Source organism: Choloepus didactylus, chromosome 21 (genome assembly GCF_015220235.1).
Source record: "Choloepus didactylus isolate mChoDid1 chromosome 21, mChoDid1.pri, whole genome shotgun sequence".
Classification (NCBI taxonomy): Eukaryota; Metazoa; Chordata; class Mammalia; order Pilosa; family Megalonychidae; genus Choloepus; species Choloepus didactylus.
This window is the reverse complement of record NC_051327.1, coordinates 37,535,911-37,559,634: the sequence shown is the minus strand read 5'-3', so window position 1 is coordinate 37,559,634 and position 23,724 is coordinate 37,535,911. Positions and strand designations below refer to the sequence as shown.

At 40.3% G+C, this 23,724-nt stretch overlaps 1 protein-coding gene and 1 long non-coding RNA gene across 6 annotated transcripts in view; one reads left to right on the top strand and one right to left on the bottom strand.

Annotated features, from left to right (window-relative positions):
• LOC119517086 overlaps window positions 1–23,439 on the bottom strand; it is a 34,249-nt gene extending 10,810 nt beyond the window's left edge. Inside the window, exon 1 of the long non-coding RNA XR_005213468.1 lies at window positions 23,412–23,439. This is a non-coding gene — a long non-coding RNA (uncharacterized LOC119517086). The remainder of the gene's footprint in view (window positions 1–23,411) is intronic.
• Window positions 1–23,724, top strand: part of TXNDC11 (thioredoxin domain containing 11) — a 103,388-nt gene that overhangs the window by 55,807 nt on the left and 23,857 nt on the right. The window lies entirely within an intron of this gene.

The following is a 23,724-nucleotide window of genomic DNA, read 5'->3' as shown; positions in this document are numbered from 1 at the left end:
GGGCTTCTATTTTTGTATGTGTATTTTATAATTTTTTGTTGAGACCTGAGCATTTTGAGTATCATGTTGTTATAACTCTGGAAATATAGTTCTTCCACTCCTCTGGGATTCCTAGGTTTTTGTCGTTGTTGAGGATGGAAGCCTTTGATTTATGACTTTTTCCAAAATGTTTTTGCTCCCGAAGAGGAAATGGAAAGAGAAATGAGAAACAAAAAATACTGCCTCTTTAAGACTCCTCTGCCACTTTTGCACCCTTAAAGAGGCTCCCCCAGCAATCTGAAGAAGCTGATCAAAAGCAGCGATTAATGGTCAGATCACACATACCCAGGGTTTGGAGGACTAGGTCCTTCCAGGCCGTCCTGGCATCAGCAAGCTGCACTAAGAGCCCCGGCTACAGCCCCACTGTCTGCCTTGCAGTTTAGGGCTGAGGGGTGAAATTTACCAATAGTTACCACACTTTACCAGCTTCTTTCTCTAGCTACTTGTTGGAGCAGCTGCACAGTGTTTCACTGTACTCCAGAGTTTCAGCATAGTTGATTCAGGCATTTCCTGCCAGTTCAATAGTTGTTTTGGTATTGGGACTTATTCCTGAAGCTTCCAACTCCCCCATCTTCCCATAATCCTTTCCTAGGTATCTAATATTTGTGTGAATACATATGATTTCATTTTGTGCTTCATAAATTGCTTTTACCTGGTAAAGTTTAGACCCTACTTCCTCTGGTTCTTGTGTTTTGTGACATATTATTTTATATCCATACATGCCTTTGGCTGGATTTTGCTTAGACTTGTAATAAATGTATAAATTCACTTGGAGATGATTGACATGTTCATAACATTTAGCTTCCCTTTATAGGTTGACAGTATGATTATTCATTTATTCAATGCTTCTTTTTAATTTTTTATAATAGGTCTCACACATCTCTCATTAATGTTTAATCATTTTAAACTGCTGAATGATTAGATGTGGTCCAGCAGTCTTTGTGTATTGTTTCTAAACGGGAAAATTTGCGGCAAATTTGATCCCATTTTTCATCTGATCTACAAAAGGGATGCAGTGTGCAGTCTAGAGGGAAAAGCAATGGCCTGGGAGCCAGCGCCGGCGGATGCTTATTACCCTTTGCCTGCCCCTGATGGGGTCTATGAACTTGAACAAGTTATTTAACTTTTCTGTATTTGAGTTTGCGTATCTATAAAATTGGAGAGGCTGGAGATAAGGGTGAATGCTTGTTTTATGAGACTAAGTAAATCGTGTGAAATACTTGGTGTGTGAATAAAGTAATAGTCTCAAAGTCTATAATTAGCTGAATTAGAAACTGAGCCATCTGGCTGAAAGCACTTGAAGTAAACCTTGTCTTTACCTTATTAAAAGCATATACTGGAGAGAGAACCTAAGATGGCGGCTAGATGAGACAGGGCAAAAAAACACCTCCGTGAAAAATACTAGATAAAAACCAGAAAGTGACCCAGAACACCACTTCCAGAGTAGCACCAGCCAGACAAGGTCTGCTAAATCTACAGAGACTGTGCATTTGGTGAAACCAGGAGTCTGCATTCTGAAACGAGTGAGTGAGTCGGCTGAAAGTCTCTCGGTCATGCTGCGGTGTGGGGAAATGGTGGGTTGGTGTTTGGAGATGGACTAGTTCTTTAAAAAAAAAAAGAAGCCTGGGAGCAGCTACAGATACGACGGCAGCGGGCTGGGCTAACGCCTCGGAGTCTGGCATGGAGGATACCCCTTCCCAAACCCACTGCTGATTGTTTCGGGCCCAGGGGAGCAAAGGGGAGCCAGAAGGAGAAAAAAAATGCACGACTTGCAACCATCTCCCTGGTGGGTGGGGGCACTCTTGCCCGGGCCAAACCCACAGCACAGAACCGCGCCAAGAAACCCAGCATGACAGGGAGTCTTTCCCGCAGCACCGCTCACACTCCACAATATCGGCCGTGGACAGTGGCCTTTAATACACCCATGGCTGATTGTCCCGGAGCTGGGAGGGAGGAGCTGTGCAGAAAGGGGAAAGTCAACACGTCCCATTTAACCATCTTTGAAGCGGGCTGGGAACGCCCCTGCATAGCCCGGTGTCCCAGGGCTTCCCTAGAGGCCGGCGTATACTTGTAACATGGCGCAGCCCTCCCTCAGCAGAGGTCCTGGAAGAGCACAGCGTGGAAGGGGGAACCACTTGGAAATCCCAGGGAACCTACGCCAATACCAAGGACTTTTGGGTCAGCGGCAGAAAACAGCCTTAAATCTCCAGGAACACCTGGGAGGTTTGATTATTAAAGCTGCCCTTCCTCCCTAACCGCTCAGACACACGCCCCTCATTCAGGGCGGACAGCACCGACAGCACACCCAAATTAAGTGCACCAATTGGACCGCACAAGAATCAGATCCCCACACACCACAAAGTTGGGGAGAACTGACTTGAGGGGAATAGGTGACTCACGGACGCCATCTGCTGGTTAGTTAGAGAAAGTGTACGCCACCAAGCTGCAATTCTGACATATAAAAGGTCAAGTAAAGCAAATGCCAAGAGGCCAAAAACAACAGAAAATCTTAAAGCATATGATAAAACCAGATGATATGGAGAACCCAAACCCAAACACCCAAATCAAAAGATCAGAAGACACACAGTACTTGGCGCAATTAATCAAAGAACTACAGACAGGCAACGAGAGCATGGCACAGGATATAAAGGACATGAAGAAGAGCATGGCACAGGATATAAAAGACATAAAGAAGACCCTAGAAGAGCATAAAGAAGATATTGCAAGAGTAAATAAAAAAATAGAAGATCTTATGGAAATTAAAGAAACTGTAGGCCAAATTAAAAAGACTCTGGATACTCGTAATACAAGATTAGAGGAAGTTGAACAACAACTCAGCCTCCTTGAGGACCACAGAACAGAAAATGAAAGGACAAAAGAAAGAATGGGGAAAAAAATTGAAAAAATGGATCTCAGGGATACGATAAATAAAATAAAACGTCCAAATTTAAGACTCATTGGTGTCCCTGAAGGGGAAGAGAAGGGTAAAGGTCTAGAAAGAGTATTCAAAGAAATTGTTGGGGAAAACTTCCCAAACCTTCTACACAATATAAGTACACAAAGCATAAGTGCCCAGTGAACTCCAAATAGAGTGAATCCTAATAAACCCACTCCAAGACGTATTCTGATCAGACTGTCAAATACTGAAGAGAAGGAGCAAGTTCTGAAAGCAGCAAGAGAAAAGCAATTCACCACATACAAAGGAAACAACATAAGACTAAGTAGTGACTACTCAGCAGCCACCATGGAGGCGAGAAGGCAGTGGCATGACAGATTTAAAATTCTGTGAGAGGAAAGTTTCCAACCCAGATACTTTATCCAGCAAAACTCTCCTTCAAATTTGAGGGAGAGCTTAAATTTTTCACAGACAAACAAATACTGAGAGATTTTGCTAATAAAAGACCTGCCCTACTTGAGATACTAAAGGGAGCCCTACTGACAGAGAAGCAAAGAAAGGAGAGAGAGATGTAGAGAATTTTAACAGACATATATAGAATATTACATCCCAGGTCACCGGTACACACATTCTTCTCTAGTGATCACGGATCTTTCTCCAGAATGCACCATATGCTGGGACATAAAAAGAAGCCTCAATAAAAAAAAAAAAAAAAAAAAAATGAATTTGTTCAAAGCACATTTTCTGACCACAGTGGAATACAAATAGAAGTCAATAACCATCAGAGACTTGGAGAATTCAAAAACACCTGGAGGATAAAAACGAGGGGGAGATGAAAACATTCCCGGATAATCAAAAGATGAGAGACTTCATCACCAGTAATCAGTCCTATAAGAAATGCTAAAGGGAGTTGAGCAGGCTGAAAGAAAGGGACACTAAACAATTGACTGAAACTACATGAAGAAATAAAGATTTCCAGTAAAGATCACATGGTAAATATAAATACCAGTACTACTGTATTGTTGATTTATAACTCCATTATTTACTTCCTACAGGATCTAAAATACATGAACTGTAATGATATATCAGTGGTTTTGGACTCAATGTAAAATATGTAATTTTTGGCAAGAACTACATAAAGGTGGGGGAATGATGGAGTATAGGAACATAGTTTATGCGTCATATGGAAGTTAAGTTGGTATCAAAGAAAAACAAGATTGTTATAGATTTAAGATGCTAAATTTAAGCCCCACGGTAAACACAAAGGAAGTATTAGAGAATATGACAATAGAGATGAAAACTAGAGTAGGTGTTCCGAGAAATGCAGGAAGGGGCAGTGGGGAGTTAAGAAATGAGAGTAGGGTTTCTGTTTGGGGTGAAGGGAAAGTTCTAGAAATGGATGGTGGGAAGGTGATAGCCTTGCAACATTCTAAATGTGGTTAATCCCACTAATGGAATGCTAAGGAGGGAGTGGAATGGGAAGATTTAGGCTATATGTATGTTTCCACAATTGAAAAAGAAAAAAGTCTAAATAGATGACAATTAAATGCCAAGGATGATCCTGGATGGGATCTGAGGATGGAGGAGAGGAGGCTCAAAGGGACACAAGAAAAAAAAAAAAAAAGGAAATATAGAATGTAAGCTTTATATCAGTGTTGAATTTCTTGAACTTCTTAGCTGCGCTTAATGAGATTTCATAAAAGAATGTTCTTGTCCATGGGAAACGTATATGTGAATTATATTGTTTGTTTAAAGATATGTGCAGCTTGCTCTCATATGTTCAAAGGACAGAGCAATAGATGATGGATGATAGATAGGGAGGGAGGGAGGGAAGGAAAGAAACGGTGGTGTGACAGGATCTTAAAGGTGATGGATCGGTATCGGGGGAGGGGGGTCGGGGTATAATGGAGTTCTGTGTATGGGGTTTGTACTGTTTTTGCAACTGTTCCTATAAGATTGAATTTATTTCAAAATAAAATTTATTAAATTAAAGAAAAAAAAAAGCATATACTAAGATATTACATGACTTCACTGACCAGTGGAAACAGGTCTTTGTCCTCCCTTTTCCTGTAGCATTCCCTACCTGCTTCTGTACAACGTGGTGTCCTAACTCTGGAATTCACTGTCTTGCTCTCCCTCCAGAATATGAGCATATTTGTTTAGAAAATATTTATTAAGCACCTTGAGTCCAGAGTTTTGTCTTGTTGTTACAGCTACAGCATGCTGCCTGACCTTAGTCATAGCTAAAAGCCTGAGTGAATCACTTAACCTTGAAAATTATCGAGTAAGAATGACTTTAGCTGCAGGATTGTAAATGTCCTCCCACCACCACTGCCGCTTGGGTCTCATGCCTGGCTCTTCAGGCTCTGTGACCAGTGTGTAGGAATCACATGCACAGGGTGGGGTGGAGCCCCTGCTTGGGCCTCTCTTCTCACTTTTTCTCTCCACCTGCTTCCCAATGAATCCCGATGAATCAAATTGAAATTTACATGGTGCCTGAATGTTACCTTGAAAATACACTGAAGGAGGAGAAACTAAGATGGCGGCTAGCTGAGACAGGGCGAAAAAACGCCTCTGTGAAGAACACTAGCTAAAAACCAGAAAGTGACCCAGAATACCGGTTACAGCGATGCGCCAGCTGGACGACGGTTCCTAGCTCCAGAGGGGCCGTATACTTGGTGAAACTGGGAGTCGGCATTGTGAAACAAGTGAGTAAGCTGGCTGGAAGACCCGCAGCTGTGCGGCGGTCTGGGGAAGCCAAGGTTCAGTGTTTGGAGACTGGCTGGCTCTTTAGGAAAAAAAAAAAAAAAAAAAGGGGGAAAAACCCAGGAGCGGCTGCAGCTGCAATTGTGGGAACCATGCAGTAAAACACAGCAAGAGGGGCTGGGCCGGCCTCTCGGTGTCTGGCCAGGAAGATAGCCCACTGCAGATACCCTTGGTTCTGGGGGAACAGAGGGGAGAGCCGGAAGCAGAAAGAAACCCCGTAGCTAGCAGCTGGCCGCGCGGAGGGCTGGATAAACTCCTGCCTGGGGCTGTGCCCACAGCCCAGAGCCCCGCCAGTTGTTCCGGAGCTGGAAAGGAGGAACTGTGCGAGGAGGAGGGGGCTGAGACGCCTCGTTCAGCCATTTTTGCTTCAGGCTGAGAGCGCGCTGCTGCACGGCCTGGTGGCCCCGGGGCTTCCTTTGAGGGATGGCACGCACTGGTGACGTAGCACGGCATTCCCTTGGCTGAGCTCCTGGAGGATCGCGGCTGGGAGGGGGTACCCGCTCGGAGAACCCAGGGACGCTACGCCAAGTCCGGTGGTTTGTGGATCAGCGAGAGAGAGGGTCTGGGGCTGAACTGAAATGAAGGCTTAGACTCTTGGCGGCAGCCTTGAATCTCCGGGAACCTGGGGGATTTGAACATTAAAACTGCCCTTCCTCCCTGGCCACCTGTACACACACCCCACATTCAGGGTGGACAGCTCCAGCAACACACCCAAACTGAGTTCTCCAACTGAACCTCACAAGAATCATTTCCCCACACACAGCGGGGACAAGGTGGAGAACTGACTTGAGGGGTATAGGTGACTCACAGACACCATCTGCTGGTTAGAGAAAGTGTACGTCACCAAACTGTGTTTCTGAAAAATTAGATCGATATCCTTTTTTTTTTTTTTTTTAACAACTTGAAAGAACCCTGTCAAGCAAAACAAATGCCAAGAGGCCAAAAACAACAGAAAATCTTAATGCATATGATAAAACCAGAAGATATGGAGAATCCACCTCCAAACACACAAATCAAGTTATCGGAAGATACACAGTACCTCGCAAAATTAATCAAAGAACTACAATCGAGGAACAAAAACATGGAAAGGATTTAAAGGACATCAAGAAGACCATGGTCCAGGATATAAGTGACATAAAGAAGACCTTAGAAGAGCATAAAGAATACATTGCAATAGTAAATAAAAAAATAGAAGATCTTATGGAAATAAAAGAAACCGTTGGCCAAATTAAAAAGACTCTGGATATTCACAATACAAGACTAGAGGAAGCTGAACAATATCTCAGTGTCCTAGAAGCCCACAGAACAGAAAATGAAAGAACAAAAGAAAGAATGGAGAAAAAAAATCAAAAAAATCGAAGTGGATCTCACAGATACGGTAGATAAAATAAAACATCCAAACTTAAGACTCATTGGTGTCCCAGAAGGGGAAGAGAAGGATGAAGGTCTAGAAAGAGTATTTCAAAGAAATTGTTGGGGAAAACTTCCCAAACCTTCTACACAAGAGTATTTCAAAGAAATTGTTGGGGAAAACTTCCCAAACCTTCTACACAATATAAATACACAAAGCATAAGTGCCCAGTGAACTCCAAATAGAGTGAATCCTAATAAACCCACTCCAAGATGTATTCTGATCAGACTGTCAAATACTGAAGAGAAGGAGCAAGTTCTGAAAGCATCAAGAGAAAAGCAGTTCACCGCATACAAAGGAAACAACATAAGACTAAGTAGTGACTACTCAGCAGCCACCATGGAGGCGAGAAGGCAGTGGCATGACATTTTTAAAATTCTGAGAGAGAAGAATTTCCAACCAAGAATACTTTATCCAGCAAAACTCTCCTTCAAATTTGAGGGAGAGCTTAAATTTTTCACAGACAAACAAATGCTGAGAGACTTTGCCAATAAAAGACCTGCCCTACTTGAGATACTAAAGGGAGCCCTACCAACAGAGAAACAAAGAAAGGAGAAAGAGATATAGAGAGTTTTAACAGATATATATAGTACCTTACATCCCAAATCACCAGGACACTCATTTTTCTCTAGTGATCACAGATCTTTCTCCAGAAGGGACCATAAGCTGGGACATAAAACAAGCTTCAAGAAATTAAATTAAAAAAAAATTGAATACACTCAAAGCACATTCTCCAACCACAATGGAATACAAATAGAAGTCAGTAATTTTTGAACTGTAACTCCACTATTTACTTCCTACATGATATAAAATACACAAACTCTAAGGACAAATCAGTGGTTTTGAACTCAATGTAAAATATGTAATTTTAGACAACTATATAAAGGTGGGGGAATGAAGGAGTATAGGAACATAGTTTATGTGCCGTATTGAAGTGAAGGTGGTATCAAAGAAAAACAAGATTGATATGGATTTAAGAGGTTAATTTTAAGCCCCACAGTAAACACAAAGAAATTATCAGAGAATATAACCATAGAGATGAAAAGTAGAGTTTGGGTTAAGAGAAATGGGGGAAGGGGCAATGGGGAGTTAAGAAATGAGTGTAGGGTTGCTGTTTGAGATGAAGGGAAATTTCTAGTAATGGATGGTGGGAAAGAGCATTACAACATTCTAAATGTGATTAATCCCACTAATGGAAGGCTAGGGAGGAGGTGGAATGGGAAGATTTAGGCTGTATATATGTTTCCACAACTGAAAGAAAAAAAAAACAGTCTAACTAGATGACAATTGAATGCTAAGGATGAACTTGGATGGGATTGGAGGATAGAGGACAGGTGGGTCAAAGGGACACAGTTGAGACATAAGGAAAAGGAAATACAGAATGTAAGCTTTATATCATTTTTGAATCTCTTGTACTTCTTAGCTGCGCTTAATGGAATTGCATAAAAGAAGGTTCTTGTTCATGGGAAGTGTATATGTGAATTATAGTGTATGTTCAAGGATGCGTGCAGCTAGCTCTCATGTGTTCGGAAGACAGAGCAATAGATGATGGATGATAGGGAGGGAGGGAAAGAAATAGTGATGTGACAGCATGTTAAAGTTGGTGGATTGAGCTATCGGGGGAGGGGGGTCAGGGTATGATGGAATTCTGTGTATGGTGCTAGTATTGTTTCTCCAACTGTTCATATAACTTTGAATTTATTTCGAAAGGAAAAAAAAAAAGAAAATACACTGAAGTATTAACTGAAGACAGCATTTCCACTTCCTCCTACCACCTTTGGAAATTCCTAAATTTAGTTAGCTAGGGAACTCTGTGGTATTAATTTTCCAAGGAGATGCTTTTCTAATGCTGGGAAATGCCTTCTAATGAATTTGTTTGCAGGATGCACCTCTAATCCCAGCGTAGGGTTCCTCTACTCTGCTTGGTGGTATCTATTGGTACAGTGATTTGCTCCTAGAATTAAGTCAGGACCTGCAGAAAGAACCCTCCTCCATATCCTTATTTGTGAATAAAGCTTTTTATGAGCCCATTTTTGTTAGATTGAGAAGTTTTATACAGCATCAAGAGGTTTAAAGGGTAGAATTTTCTTACCTGGAATGTGACATTTTTAAAGGCATTAAAAAACAAGGGACTGATTTCTTAGGTAAGATAGACTTGGGAATTGGCTTTATTTTCTCAGGTTCCTGGATCTAACTCTTGGCTCTTTGGACCAGATGTTGGATTTAACAATTCAACACAAGTAGAACAGGTTCTAGGGTCACTTGGTTTTCTCAGATAATTTCATTCATTGATTGTCCCTATACTCACCCATAAAAAGAGATCCTTTTCTAACCATCTGCAGGGTTCTAAGGACCTCTAGGAACTGATTAATATATGTCAGAATAACCACATTAGAAATTCCATACTTTTTTCCCCCATACATAACACTGACATTTAATTATATTGACATTGTTTTAGTACAGAAATCATCATATTTCATAGGAGATGGTTTTATTCCCATTATGGCTTATTTCTTAAGCCTTGTAGGTGCTGTTAGGTAAGAACTAAGGTCACAAGAAGGGCTTCCCAGAAACTTAAACATGATTTATTCAGCAAACATTTGAGGACCTACTATGTGCTACCACTAGATGAATAAAAACTCAATTCCTCCTGTCAATAAGAGCCACTGGCTAGTGTGGCCAACAGTAGGCTTTCCTAACAGTGTGAGTTGTGACAGTGACAGGTTTATGACAGGCTTGTTTGGGGGTTGGGGATGGAGCATGCAGCTCAGATCAGGGAATCTTTTCCCATCAGAGAAGACAATGCTGGGTTGGGAGAGTCTCCCAGGCAGAGAGGAGGGTCAGCAGGAGCATGGGCCTCCAGGTGAGTTGCAACTCAGAGTGTGTAAAGAACTACAGAGTGGAAGATGGATGGGCCTGGGGAAAGCAAGAGGTGTATCCGTCTTTGCTTTGGCTGCAGGAAGCACAGAACTAAATTTAGTGTTCATCAGTAGGTGCTGATTGATTCCTTGAACCTATGTATTTGAAAAATTGAACCATCTTCACTTTTGTGGTGTTTCCTACCTTTTTTATTTGTTAATTTTTTTTAATTATCTTGTTTTGGGGGGAGGGGGGTGTTGATCCTTTTTTTCCCCTAAGTTTTTTTTTTCTTTTTTTCTTTTTTTTGGGAAGTTAAGACTTAGACAAAGAATCAAAAACATTAAAATTTTAACATGATACAGCAACAGTTAAAAAAGCTGAAAAAGAGATCAGACTTCAATTAGAGATATGAATGAAGCTGATCTAGTTATAGCTAAGGCAAATCAGACTAAAGGGTAAAGGACTGTGTTTTTATTGACTGTGTTTTAAAGCTTCAACTTCTATGTGAGGCCACAGGAAGAGATATTTATTTGGTGCAAAATTTATATTTTCCGTAGCACACTGTCTAATTTAACTTGTATGGTCAGTTTATTCAAACACTATAATTACATGGAAGCTAGAATAGAGAGTGAGATCATGTTGCTTTGTTACAGGTTAGTGCGCTGCCCTGATACATCCCAGAGTAAGTTGGGCAGGGAATAAAAAAGTATTTTCAAAGCCTCCTTGAGGGACTGGAGAAAAATATGGAAACATTAAACTTCCCCACTTGGGGAATTCCAGATATTCTCACAGGATTGGGGACTACAATTTAATAGGCCATGCTCTCGATCTTGGGGCTCGCCCTTATGAAACTTATTTCTGCAAAGGAGGAGTTAAGCCTACTTATAATTATGCCTCAGAGTCACCCCCAGAGAACCTCTTTCGTTGCTCAGATGTGGCCTCTCTCTGTAAGCCAGCTCAGCAGGTAAACTCATTGCCCTCCCCTCTGTGTGCGACATTACTCCTAGGGGTGTAAATCTCCCTGGCAACATGGGACATGACTCCCAAGGATGAGCCTGTCCCTGGCATTGTGGGATTGAGAAAGCTGTCTTGGACCAAAAGGGGGAAGAGAAATGAAACAGAAGAGAGTTTCAGTGGCTGAGAGATTTCGAATAGAGTTGAGAGGTCATTCTGGAGGTTATTCTTATGCATTATGTAGGTATCCCTTTGTAGTTTTTAGTATATTGGAATAACTGGAAGAAAATACCTGAATTTGTTGAACTGTAATCCAGTAGCCTTGATTATTGAAGATGAGTGTATAACTGTATAGCTTTTAAGGTATGACTGTGTAATTGTGAAAACTCTGAGACTGACACTCCCTTTATCCAGTGTATGGACGGATGAGTAAGAAAACAAAGAGAAAAATAAATAAATAATGGGGGGGAAAAGCTCAGGGATCACCTTCTGTAATAGAATCACAAGTATAAAGTCAAACAACTCAGTTTAGACAAGCTCATTTCTGGTCTGTGCTGGACTGCCTTTTACATTTAGTTGAACATGATGAGCTAATACTTGACTGAGCACTTTCACGAGCCAAGCACTTTACCTAGATAATCCGTGCCATCCTTTAGAGCAGTGACTATTATTATCCCAGGGTTACAGATGAGGAGACTGAGGCTCTGAGGAGGTTGTTAATTTGTTCATGGTTACTGTGGTAGGCAGAATAATGCCCCACCCCCCACTCCCCAAAATTTCTGCTTTCTAATCTCCGGAAACTGTGAATATGTTATATTTCATGGCAGGGGGTGATAAAGTTGTTAATCAGCTGACCTTAATAAGGGAAATTATCCTGGATTATTTTGGCAGGCCCAGTGTAATCTCACAAGGTTCCTTAAAAGTGGAATTGCTAAACAGAGCAAGTCAGGTGTCAGTGTGGTGAGATGCTAGAAGGACTTGACTGGCCATTGCTGACTTTGAAAATGGAAGGGGGCCATAAGCCAAGGAATGCAGGCTTCTAGAGCTGGAAAAAGCAAGAATACAAATTCTTCCATAGCACCTCCAGAAAGAACACAGCCCTGCCAACAACTTCATTTTAGCCCATTGAGACCCAATTTCAGACTTCTGACATCTGAAACTGTAAGATAAATTTGTGTTGTTTTAAGCCACTAAATTTGTGGCAGTTTGTCAGTAGCAGTAGCAAACTGATAGTCAGATAGGAACCCAGGACCATGTGATTCCAGAGCGCCTCTTCATCCCTACTCCATTCTGCCTTTAACCACTGCACTCCCCTGGGGTGGGGTAGGTGGCACAGTATGGAGACTCCCTCTTCCTGGCCTTTGTCCTTAAGGCTGCTTTGAATATAATGCCTCTTCCTGGTTAATTTCCAGCTTCCTAGTTTCTCAAGGCCTAGCAAAGCCCTGCAGGATTTATAAATTTCACCTGGCTAACATGATGTCTGGCACATTATGGACATCAAATGGAAATTTCCATGGCACGGGCTCCCTTCTTGGAACTCCTATTGCGCTAATAGGCTGCATCTCCCCACTGAGCAGTTGGTGTTATTTTCTTATTTTCCCTCAGGCCTTAGTGTTATCTTCCCAACAAGAAGCTCCAGGTGCCAGAGCCCAACTCTCCTGATAATAAGTCATTTTCATGGCTTGTGTCCTGTATTACTGTTGCCCAGTCACCCCTTCTCACTGGTCTTTAGGTTCCCCATCTGTAAAATAAGGGAGCTCTGCCCTAATTGTGTCTAAGGTATACTTCAGCTTAAAAGCCTGTTTTTGTGCAGCCCAGGAGCTGCTGAAAAATTAAAAATAAAATAAAAATTTAAGAAGATTGTGACAGAGACGTCCTGTAGCTGACTCATGTGCCTTGACCACTGGAACATCCTTAAGAGGGAAGGCAGAGAGGGTGGAATTCTAAACCAATAGATTTTGTTTGTGGGGTCCTTCCTTCTCTAAGGGTATAAAAAAAGAATTTAATTGAAATACATACAAGGGAAGTAGTTGAATTGATCATTTTAATATTATGCTTTGGTTAAATGAGAACAGGTGCTGTTGAAGGCATTTAGTTTACTGTCATGATTTTTTTTGGTTTTGTTTTTGTTTTTATAAAGTCCTTCAAAGTGTACAATAAGTTCTTCATAGTACTGTCATGTTAAGAGTAGGTGACAGTGCATATTTAGTTCTATAGTTTACTTTCCCCTAAAATCATTTATTTGGAACTATATTTCTCTTTCCCTCCCTCCTAACTCACAAGAAAAAAAATCACAGCTAAGTTTTATATTTAAAAAAATAAAGTTTTATATTTGCTCTGAGTTTAGCAGTATCCTGGCAAGGACCAGAATGTACGTTTTGTCTCTGGTGCCCAAAATGCCAGATTTTTTTCCTATTAACTGCTTTGTGTTTTATATTAAGAATTTTGTAAATATACGAACCTGAAAGTCACATTTCCAGAGGAAAAATGCAAGTAATGGTTAATAGCTTATGCATTAAAACAAACATTTCTGTAATGTGTTAAATTTCTTTGAAGGTATTTTTCATTTTGATGGATATATTTATTATTGGAAATGTATGAAGTCATCATCTGAACGGTTATGAAGCACTTGAAAAATGAATCATTATGTAAATGCTAAGTAAAATTGGAGGGGTTATTTTTATCGCTTTTTATGTAATCCTCTTCTTTTTTCTCCTTGTCCAAAACCTTGGAACAAAGAATGGGAATGCAGAAGTTGAAAGTGACAGAAAGTGTAGAGTAAAGGAAGGATTGTTTCTGAGCAGATGGAGGGTACTGTGATTACAGGTCTGTCTGTTGGAACATTCGTGACTTAAGCCATTTACTCTCCAAGTAAAAAGCGAAGGAAGATTTCCCAAGGAGTGGATGGCTTTTATCCATGCCGATTAAACGCCATGTGACTTCATCCAGAAGTATTAGGTTTTGAAGTTTGATAGCTGTTTTCTTTGTGATTATTTTTTCTGACCCAGCGTTCTGTTTTGTTCCGTGAGCCCTGCAAGATTAGCTCACACTGAAGTGTTCTCGTTAACTGAAGGTGGCCAGCCCTGGTGTAAAGAATCCCGCATTGTTCACTCCGTCATTTCTGGTGGTTCTTTCAGAATGCCCTCGGGTACCTTCTTTGGTAAAACACTGAATTCTCTGAGAGAGAATTCATTTCAGAAACTCAGTTTGTCACACCCAGAGCCACAGGGTCTTGAGGCCCACCATTTCCTTTCTGAAGAGAGAGGGTCATATTCTTTAAAGTGACTGTTCTCTGCTGTTGGACAGTTTTTGGTGGAAAAAAATCGAGAACTATTGTCTTATGTACTCTTCCCAGATAATTGGCCATTTTTAAGACTTACTGGCTGCTGGCTTTATTGTCTCAGCCTAATTTTTTTTCTGAGATAAATGAATCTTGCTTTTTCATCATTACGACCCTGGCACAATCCAGTAGAAATATGATACAAATCACATGGGTAATTTAAAATTTTCTGATGACTCAGTGTATCCATGTTATTATCATTTCAACATGTAATCAGTATAAAAATTGAGATATTTTACATTCTCTTTTTTGAACCAACCTTTGCAAAATATTTTATGCTTTTATACTTAACAGCACATCTCTGTTCAGACACTAAATTGTCATTGGAAATACTTGATCTGCATTTAGATTTCGTAAAATTTACAATTGAAAAAGTAGATTCACATACCCAAGTTGTTCCAAACATACTCAAAAGTTCCCAATAACTGAGACAAGTCTCATTTTAAAATTTAAATTTATTAAAGTTAAATGAAGTTAAAAATTCACTTCCTCAGTTGCTCATGTTTCAAGTACTCGTAGCCATAGTGGCTACCATCTAGGACAGGGTGACTGTGAACACATGCCCCACTGCAGAGGTTATCCAAGTATCCAGGCAAAAGCAGTTGTTTAGTAAGATTCTGAGTTTCCTGCAGTCACTTCGTTGGTTAACATGTCGTAGTGTGGTCCTGGTGGTCTGTTAGTTGGTGATAGTGAATGTGAGTGTGTAGTTTTGCTTTTGGAAGGACCCTTTATTATTAATTTTAATACACAAATTTAGAAAGTCTATTTGCTCTCCTAACAAAAGATAAACTGTTCTTATTCTTTCTGGAATGTTTGAGTATTTAAACATCTTCCCTCACTGATGTGGTTCATGGCTCAGAGTGTGTGTTTTACCCTAATATTAAACTGAAACCTTAATATTAAAAATTGAAGTTAAAGTGAAATCAAGTAATTTGGTATTAAAATGTTATACAGAGAGCCAAAACCAAAAAAACTTGATGCAAACCAGAAAGAACTTGAGCAAGCCAGATGAATCTGAGTGGAAACCAGATGGAATTTCAGATCCTTCTATTCTCAGTGCATCTTTGGTGGGAACCATGAGGTGAATGGTAGCAACTGAAATTATACCTAGGGGTGAGTGGGAAGCAGGGAAGAATCCCAACCTCATAAAAGATGGCAAGGAGTATGTGCCAGTTTGAATGTATTGTGTCCCCCCAAACACCATTATCTTCGATGTAATCTTGTGTGGGCAGACCTATCAGTGATAATTAGATTGTAATTCTTTGAGTGTTTCCATGGAGATGCATACCACCCAACTGTGGGTGATGACTCTGATTGGATAATTTCCATGGAGGTGTTGGCCTGCCCATTCAGGATGAGTTTGAATTAAATCACTGGAGCCACATAAATGAGCTGACAAACAGAAGGAACTCAGTGCAGCTGAGAGTGACATTTTGTAGAGGAGCTACAGCCAAGAGGGACACCTTGAAGAATGCACAGGAGCAGAGAGAGAAGCTGCAGATGAGAGACATTTTGAAGATGGACGTTGAAAGCAGACTTTTGCTCTGGAGAAGCTAAGAGAGGACAAATGCCCCAAGAGCAACTGAGAGTGACATTTTGGAGAGAAGCTGAAGCCTAGAGAGGAACATCCTGGGAGAAAGCCATTTTGAAACCCGAACTTTGGAGCAGATGCCAGCCACGTGCCTTCCCAGCTAACGGAGGTTTTCCAGACACCATTGGCCATCCTTTGGTGAAGGTACCCCCTTACCTTGGACACTTTATGGCCTTAAGACTGTAGCTTTGTAACCAAATAAACCCTCTTTTATAAAAGCCAATCCATTTCTGGTGTGTTGCATTCCAGCAGCATTAGCAAACTAGAACAGAGTAAACCTGCATAGATGCTGGAAGTAGACAATTTTTAATGGATCAGAGCAAGACAGAAGAAGACAGAGCAAGAAGTCAGAAGAAGAATCAGAGCAAGGCAGAGCAAGAATTTTTAATGGATCAGAGCACAGCAGAAAGCCTGAACCTCAGCAGGGTAGTATTGGGTCCCATGGGGGATATTCTGTGTTGGCCCAGGTGGTGGCTGTGAGCAGTAGGTGCCCCATAGCTGAGGGGCCAGGGGCTCGGCACCTTTTGTGGCAAGCAGCAGACCAGCCAGTCCTCCCTCCCACCCCCCTCCCCCCCCTCCCCAAGGGAGTGAGCCATCACACACAGTCATTCTGCAGCTGCCTCCTCCCACTCAGCTGCCCACATGACCAGCCACAGAAACTGCTCAGTACCACGGAACAATAAGCCCTTACAGTGTGGCACTCTCAACAAGAGTGTGCAGGGACACTCGGGGCCATGGCATGTTGCCTTTTTCAAGTGTTTGCTTCATACATTTTTTATTGATTTCGTTACCTGGGGTTGGTTAGCCAATAGAACCTCAATCTCTATAACACTATTTTTAGTAAGCCAGTTAGGACTCATATTGGGTACTTTAGTCTCTAACTTTATGGTTCATTCCTGTTTTCCAAATTCAATGCTTAGTTATACTCTTGTAGTGTGACCATATAATTTTTGTTCAAACTGAAATACTTTTGAAAATGAAATAGAGCAAAAATTGGACAGAACATCAGAACTACATACCCTCCTGTATTAGTCCCCTCCAACTGTGGCATGCAGGGCTTGCATGGCATTTTTTTTTTTTTAACTACTTACTCTATACAAGAATATATCAAAGTTCTTCTTTTGTTTTTAATTTCTCATCTTGAAATTACTTTAGACTTAAAAAAAGTTGTTGTATTTAGCTAGAACTGATCAAGGTGAAAAGAGAGAAGACTCAAATAACTGAAGTCAGGAATGAAAGAGGGGCATTACTACCAACTTTTCAGAAATAAAAATAATTATAAGGGAATACTATGAACGATGGTATGCCAACAAATTAGATAAGTTAAATGAAATGTATAAATTCCTAGAAAGACACAAACTACTAAATTTGACCCAAGAAGAAATAGGAAATCTGAACAGACCTATATAACAAGTGAAGAGGATGAATCCATAACCAAGAACTTCCCACAAATAAAAGCCCAGAACTGGATGGCTTCATTGGTGAATTCTACCATTTAAAGAAGAATTAATACTAGTTCTTCACAAACTCTTAAAAAAAAAAAAAAAAAGAAAGAGAAAACAAGAGTGAACACTTACAAACTCATTTTAGATGGCCAGTATTACCCTGATAAAACCAAAGATAACACAAGAAACAGACCAATATCTTTTGCAAATAGAGATTCAAAAATCTTCAATAAAATACTAGCAAATTGAATCCTGTAAAATATTAGAAGAATTATATACCATGACCAAGTTGGATTCATTCCAGGAATACAAGATTGGTTTAACATCCAAAAACCAATGTAAGACACCACATCAGTATAGTAAGGAAAGAACACCACGTGATCATCTCAATGAATGCAAACAGCATTTGGCAAAACTCAGTGCTCCTTCGAGATAGACCCTCAATGAACAAGGAATAGAAGGGAACTTCTACAACCTGTTAAAGGGCATCTACAAAAAACACAATAAAGCTGTTTAAAAAAGAAAAAAACTGTAACAATAATATTAAGCGTTTCCATAGACTGTTCACCCAAAATTCCCCAAAAGCTAACATCTTATATAATCACAGTTCAGTTTTGTCAAGGTTCTTCTTTATGTAATCTCCACACTCTTCTTTAGAACCTAGATTCTCTGGCTTTTCTTCATTGCATTCTTCTAGCTTGGTTTACCTCCAAATGTCTTATAATTCTGTAAGCAATTTCATAAGAAAACTAACCTCTAGTAGGTATTTTAATCATCACATGAATCACTACCTCAAATATCCAAAAGGAATTGGGATTTTTGACATTCATATCTATTTTGCAATGATGCTACAAATAATTAATCCTCAAGTCTGATTGTGCCATGCACCTTTACTAGACTAGAGTGTAAAAGCTAGAAAGGACTCTAGAACTCAATCCCCTAATTAAGTAAATGAGTATAATTAGCTGTTAAGGCCTTTGCTCAAGGTACACAGCTGGTTAATAACAGCTGGGACCAGAAACTAGCTACCCTAACTCCCAATCTGTGGCTGTTTCTGCTAAACATTGCCTTGTTTTTCTATGTATAGGTTAATAATATTTAAGTTAATAAGAATACAATAATATATATCAATACTACGTAAAGAAGAACTTTGACCAAGTGCATTATATTCTTTAGAGCTCTAACTAATTCTTTTACTGAGGTGTTCTTTCAAGATCTTGTTACATCTTACAGTGGTCTTTCTGACACCAAGTTGTCATGGGATGGTAGATAGCGATATTAAACTGGCTAATTACCAGACTAACGGAGTTTACTGAGAAAAAAATTTTTTGATTAATTGAATAAGATCATGCCGTTGTTGGACCTTTTTGAGGGGGAGAGGGGACATTATTCTGAATTTATTTTTAGTTATTCAACAGACTCAAAGTGCTTAATGAAAATATTGAAGCTTCATTATTTATAGGACCAGAAAGTTCATTTTGTGACTTACAAAGAACCACTATTGTTGAAAACTCTGGAGCCCTGCTTAACAGAGAATGCTTTGGGTATGGAGATGAGAAGTGCTATTTTCTTGCATTATTCTGACACTATAAACTTCCTCTGCTAATCCAAGTATTCTTCATTCACATGAGACTGCAAATTGAAGCTGTTCTTCCAGCAAGACTCCCACCGTGTGCAGAAACTTAAGTAGATGTGTGATTTTTGTGAATTTCTCTATGTGTGAAAAATGGTTTTGAAGTTGTAATATGTACGAGCATGTTAGAATCTGTTCTGTGCAAGCAAGCTGTCCGTTCTTATTCAAGCAGTAAAACAGTTTTTTGAATGGGCCCTTTCAACTGTTGGTACAGACTGTCACTTCTTATTCCTCTGCTCTTATAAATCTTGTTGGTGACTTAAGCAGAATATCAAATGAATTTCCTCCCTGGCTGCTTTTCCTTCTCTTTTTAACCATGGCTGCCCACCAAGATTCAGCTCTCTCCTTCTGGAAGAAGGTATCTTTTGGCTCTACCAGTTCATATCCTCTCAGATCCTGCTTATTCTTCTGGCAGCTTTAGAATTTGAACTTGCTGCTACTCTCCTCCTCAATCCAGGTTCTTGTATTCTTACACATGGATCATGTCAGCTTCTTAGCTTAACCTTATGCCTGTATCATGCCCTTATGCAGAGATGCAGAACAGTGGAAACTGCCTTGAACTTGAAATCAAGAGTCTGAGGTTCAAATCCTGGTTTTGACATTTCAGATGGTATGACCTGTCAGAGCCAAGTTTTCTCACCCGCATTACAGTTTCTCGTAGGAGTTCTAAATAATATTTGTCACACTATAAATGCTCTATAATACTTTCAGACACTGAAACCATCCACACACTTGCTTTTCCTTGTCATTCATCCAGCAAATTGTATTGAATACTTCAGGTGGCAAAGCATTGTTCTCATTCTAAAAAAAAATGGTGTTGAAGAAGACAACTGGTATCCCTGCCCTTGTGGGATTTATATTGTAGGAAGGACAGCAGGCATTCAGTAAATAAACAAGTAATATAATTGCAGATCGGACCTAGTGCTAAGAATAACATAAAACAAGACAAGGGGACAGAGAGAAGTGGGGGTAGAGGTAACGAGAGGAACTCAGTTTAGAGGGGTTAGAGGTCGTGGAAGCCCTTCCCGAGAGGAGGTATCCTTTGAATAGACACCTGAACCATGAGAAGGAGCCAGTTAAGGGTATTCTAGGCAGAAGTGTTCCAGGCCTGGTAGGAGATGGGAGGAAGCTGTGTGCCCCAGAAACAGCAAGACGACTGGTGTGACAGAAGCATAAGAGGTGAGAGAAGAGTAGTAAGGGATGAGGCTGGAGCAGAAGACAGGGCAGATCACATGGAGATTACAGCTTTGTTATTTTAAGGTCACTGAAGGGTTTTTTGTTGTTGGTGTTCATATTGAATTTATTTGAAAATTAGTAGGGTATTTCTAATAAACATCTAGAGGAGCTTTTGTTTTACCGAAAAAGTGGACATTTGAATGTTGTTTTAAATCATGCATCATCAAACAATTTAGACTTTGTTATACCACAGTTTCACTTCTTAATTGAAACTCTATCATCAAAATCCCAGTCAGAAGCAAGAACAAAGGAAAAAGAAAAAATTCACATAAGAATTGACTCGTCAATAAACTTGGCCTGTTTACATATAACATGCCAATGACTTATTCACAGAGAAAACAGCATAAGGCTTTTCTAACCATACGCGCGCACGCACACACACACAAAAGTAGCTTTTCCTAGTTAGAAAGAACAGTGGGATATATATATTTGGTAAGTGATATCCAGTTTTTGACACATGAAGCCACTGAGAAAACCAACAAATTACAAGTGTAACTTTTCTTTGTCCCCTTATTTACAGGACAATTATTTCTGCCATGGTATGATTGAATTAGTGAAAGACTTTTTCGCGTTATTTACATGTATAGGGTTTCCCTCCCATGTAAGTTCTCACGTGTTTTTGCAATGGTGAAGACCAACTGAAGACTTTCCCATACTTTTCACATTTATACGGTTTCTATCTAGTGTGCATCCTCACTTGCTTTTGTAAGGAAAAGAGCCTCTTGAAGATTTTCCCACGTTGTGTACATCAGTAAGGTTTCCTTTCACTGTGGGTTCTCACATGGTCTTTTAAGAATGTGGCCCAACTGAAAGCTTTCCCATATGTTTCACATTTATACAGCTTCTCTCCAGGGTATGTTTTGATGTGAACTTAAAGGGATGTGCACCCACAGAAGACTTCCCCACAATACTTATCTTCATACAGCTTCACTGCAGTGAGCCCTTCTATGACTTTGACAAAAAGTGGGTCTAAGGAAGGCTTTGCGACATTGTTTACATTCATTGGTTTTCTCTCCAGTGTGCATTCTTGCATGTCCCTAAAGGATGGGAGCCAATGGGAAGCACTCTCCCAGTATCAGTATTCATTGGGCTTTTCTCCGCTGTGAGTATTTTCATGTCTTCAGAAAGAGGTGGAACTACTGGAGGTTTTAGCACAGTTTTTACATTCACAATGTTTCTCTCTAGTGTGTGTTATGTGTCTTCTGAAGAATGTGGGATAAATGAAGTCTTTGCCACATTCCATTTATATCATCTATATGGCTTCTTTCCCACTGTGAGTTTCCACACACTTTCTTAGGTAGGAGACACAATTGCAGGCTTGCCCACCTTCCTGATATTCGTGTGGTTTGTGTCCAGTATGAGATTTGGTGTGATGCTTCAAGTCCTGATGGTGCTTGAAGACTTTTCCACACTGTGTTCATATGGATTTACTCTGCTTCAGGAGGAGATTTTTGTGTTCAGGTGAAGAGCTGGAATCTTGCTCAAGGTTTTTCCCTATCAAATGCCTTTGTTGTTTTCATAGACTGTACCCCCCATATGATTTCTTCAAAAATGAGAAGCACATTTATTAATGGTGTGTTTATTCATGATATAATGTCAAGTATTAGAAGTAAATTTTTACCATTTTCCATGAAAGTGGTTTTTGCCCTGGGTGAATTGACCGGTAATGTAATAGACATTCTGAATGCTCTGGAAGAGAGCATGACACTAGCTGCTCTGAAAATTATTTCTCACATATAGGGTTTCCTGATACTGTTTCCAACTGAATTATGTTTCAAGCACTGAACACGTATTCACGTTAAGAAAGAAAATACTTTTGGTGAAAAGTCTCTGAAAGGAAGCAAATTTGAAACTAGACTTGGGTGTTTGTTTGTTTTTTTAATTTCATGATGTACTGAGATTCTCTCTTGAGATACTGCTTTCTCTTGTGAATAGAATTTGCCACAGATATCTCTGCTGGTTTTTATGCTGATTCTCCAAGTTATGGTCTCCCCAGTAATTTCCTAAAATGCAGATGCTAGAATCATTTCTTGTAAAATTTGCTGTTATCTGTTCCTTGGACTTCTTTGGCCAAAAAACATCATTGTGAGAAAGTGACACATTGACTTTAAATTGATTCTCATCATCTACTGAGAAGAGGTTCCCAGAGGTTTCCAACATGACGTCTCTGTACAGTTTTCTCTGAGAAGGATCCAGCAAAGCCCACTCTTCTAACTAGAATGAATTCCAGAGCCACAGCCTCAAAGGTCACAAGTTGTTTCCACCTTCTGGAGGCCCCCCGGGCTGCCTGCCTCTGGCTCTGAGGCCCATGCGGTTGACAGAGTGACAGCAGCACAGGCAGGACCACCAGAGGGCACCCGGGGAAGGAGAGACACGTTTGCGCCCTGGCCAGGAGGAACAGGCATTTAATTACCCCATGCGTTTCTCCACGGGAGGATTTTTAACCAAGGAGTGATATGATCCAGTTTATTTTTTTAAAGATCACTCTGGCTGCTGAGTGGAAAATCAACTATAGGGACCAAAAGTAGAAACAGAGAATAGGCAGTCATTGCAGTCTTCTAAGAAAGAGATAATGAGGACTTGAACCAAGTTTCCAGGGTGGCAGCAATGAAAGGTAACGATGGAATTTACAATCTGTTTTGTATTTTTGATGTTCTGGACATGCTAATGATTGACTGTCAGGGATGAAGGAAAGGGAGGACTCAAGGCTGTGCCACCTGAGTGGAAGAACGGCAGTGTGGTTGACCGAGTGGAGAAAACTGACGAGGAGCGTGGACTTTTTATATTTGAAATACTCATTAGGAACCCAGATGTAGCCATCCACAGGCCGGTGCAGATCAGAGGCTCGTGCTCTGGGGAGAGGTCTGGGCTAGAGATAGAGATTTTGAACTCCTCACTCACCCTGCGACTCAGAGTCTTATTCCCTATTGTGCCATTTTGAAAAACTTCTTTGAACTAATTTTATGCTTCCAGAAAAGTTATAAAGTAGAGCAGAGAGTTTAGCATACCTTTCAGCCAGCTTCCCCCAATGTTAACAACTTTAATAATCATATTCATAACCATTTGTAATGGTGCATTTGTCAAAGGTAAGAAATTAACGTTGGTACAATACTATTAACTCGAAATCTTATTTGAATTTCACCAGTTTTTCCACTTATGTCTGCTTTCGGTTCTGGGGTATAACATTGTATTTAGATGTTTTTTCTCCTTAGTCTCCTCCAAAATGATTGCTTAGTCTTACCTCGGCACTTTTGAAGAATACTGGTCAGGTATTTTGTAGAAAGTCCTTCATTTTGAGTTTATTTTCTTGTGACTGGAATGTGTGTAATGCTTTTTTGGCAAGAATCCTGCAGGAATGACGATATGTCTCTCTTGGTGCTTCATTATCAAGGGGTTCATGAGGGCTTCACTGCTCTAAGTCTGGGCTTATGAGATTACGCCCTAAGATATTAATAGCTTAACATTTTTCTCCATTAGCTACATGGGTATAATGTGGTAATAGTCAGAGTTTAACTGATATTTAACTTCTGTTAAAAAAGCAGAAAGAGGATAGG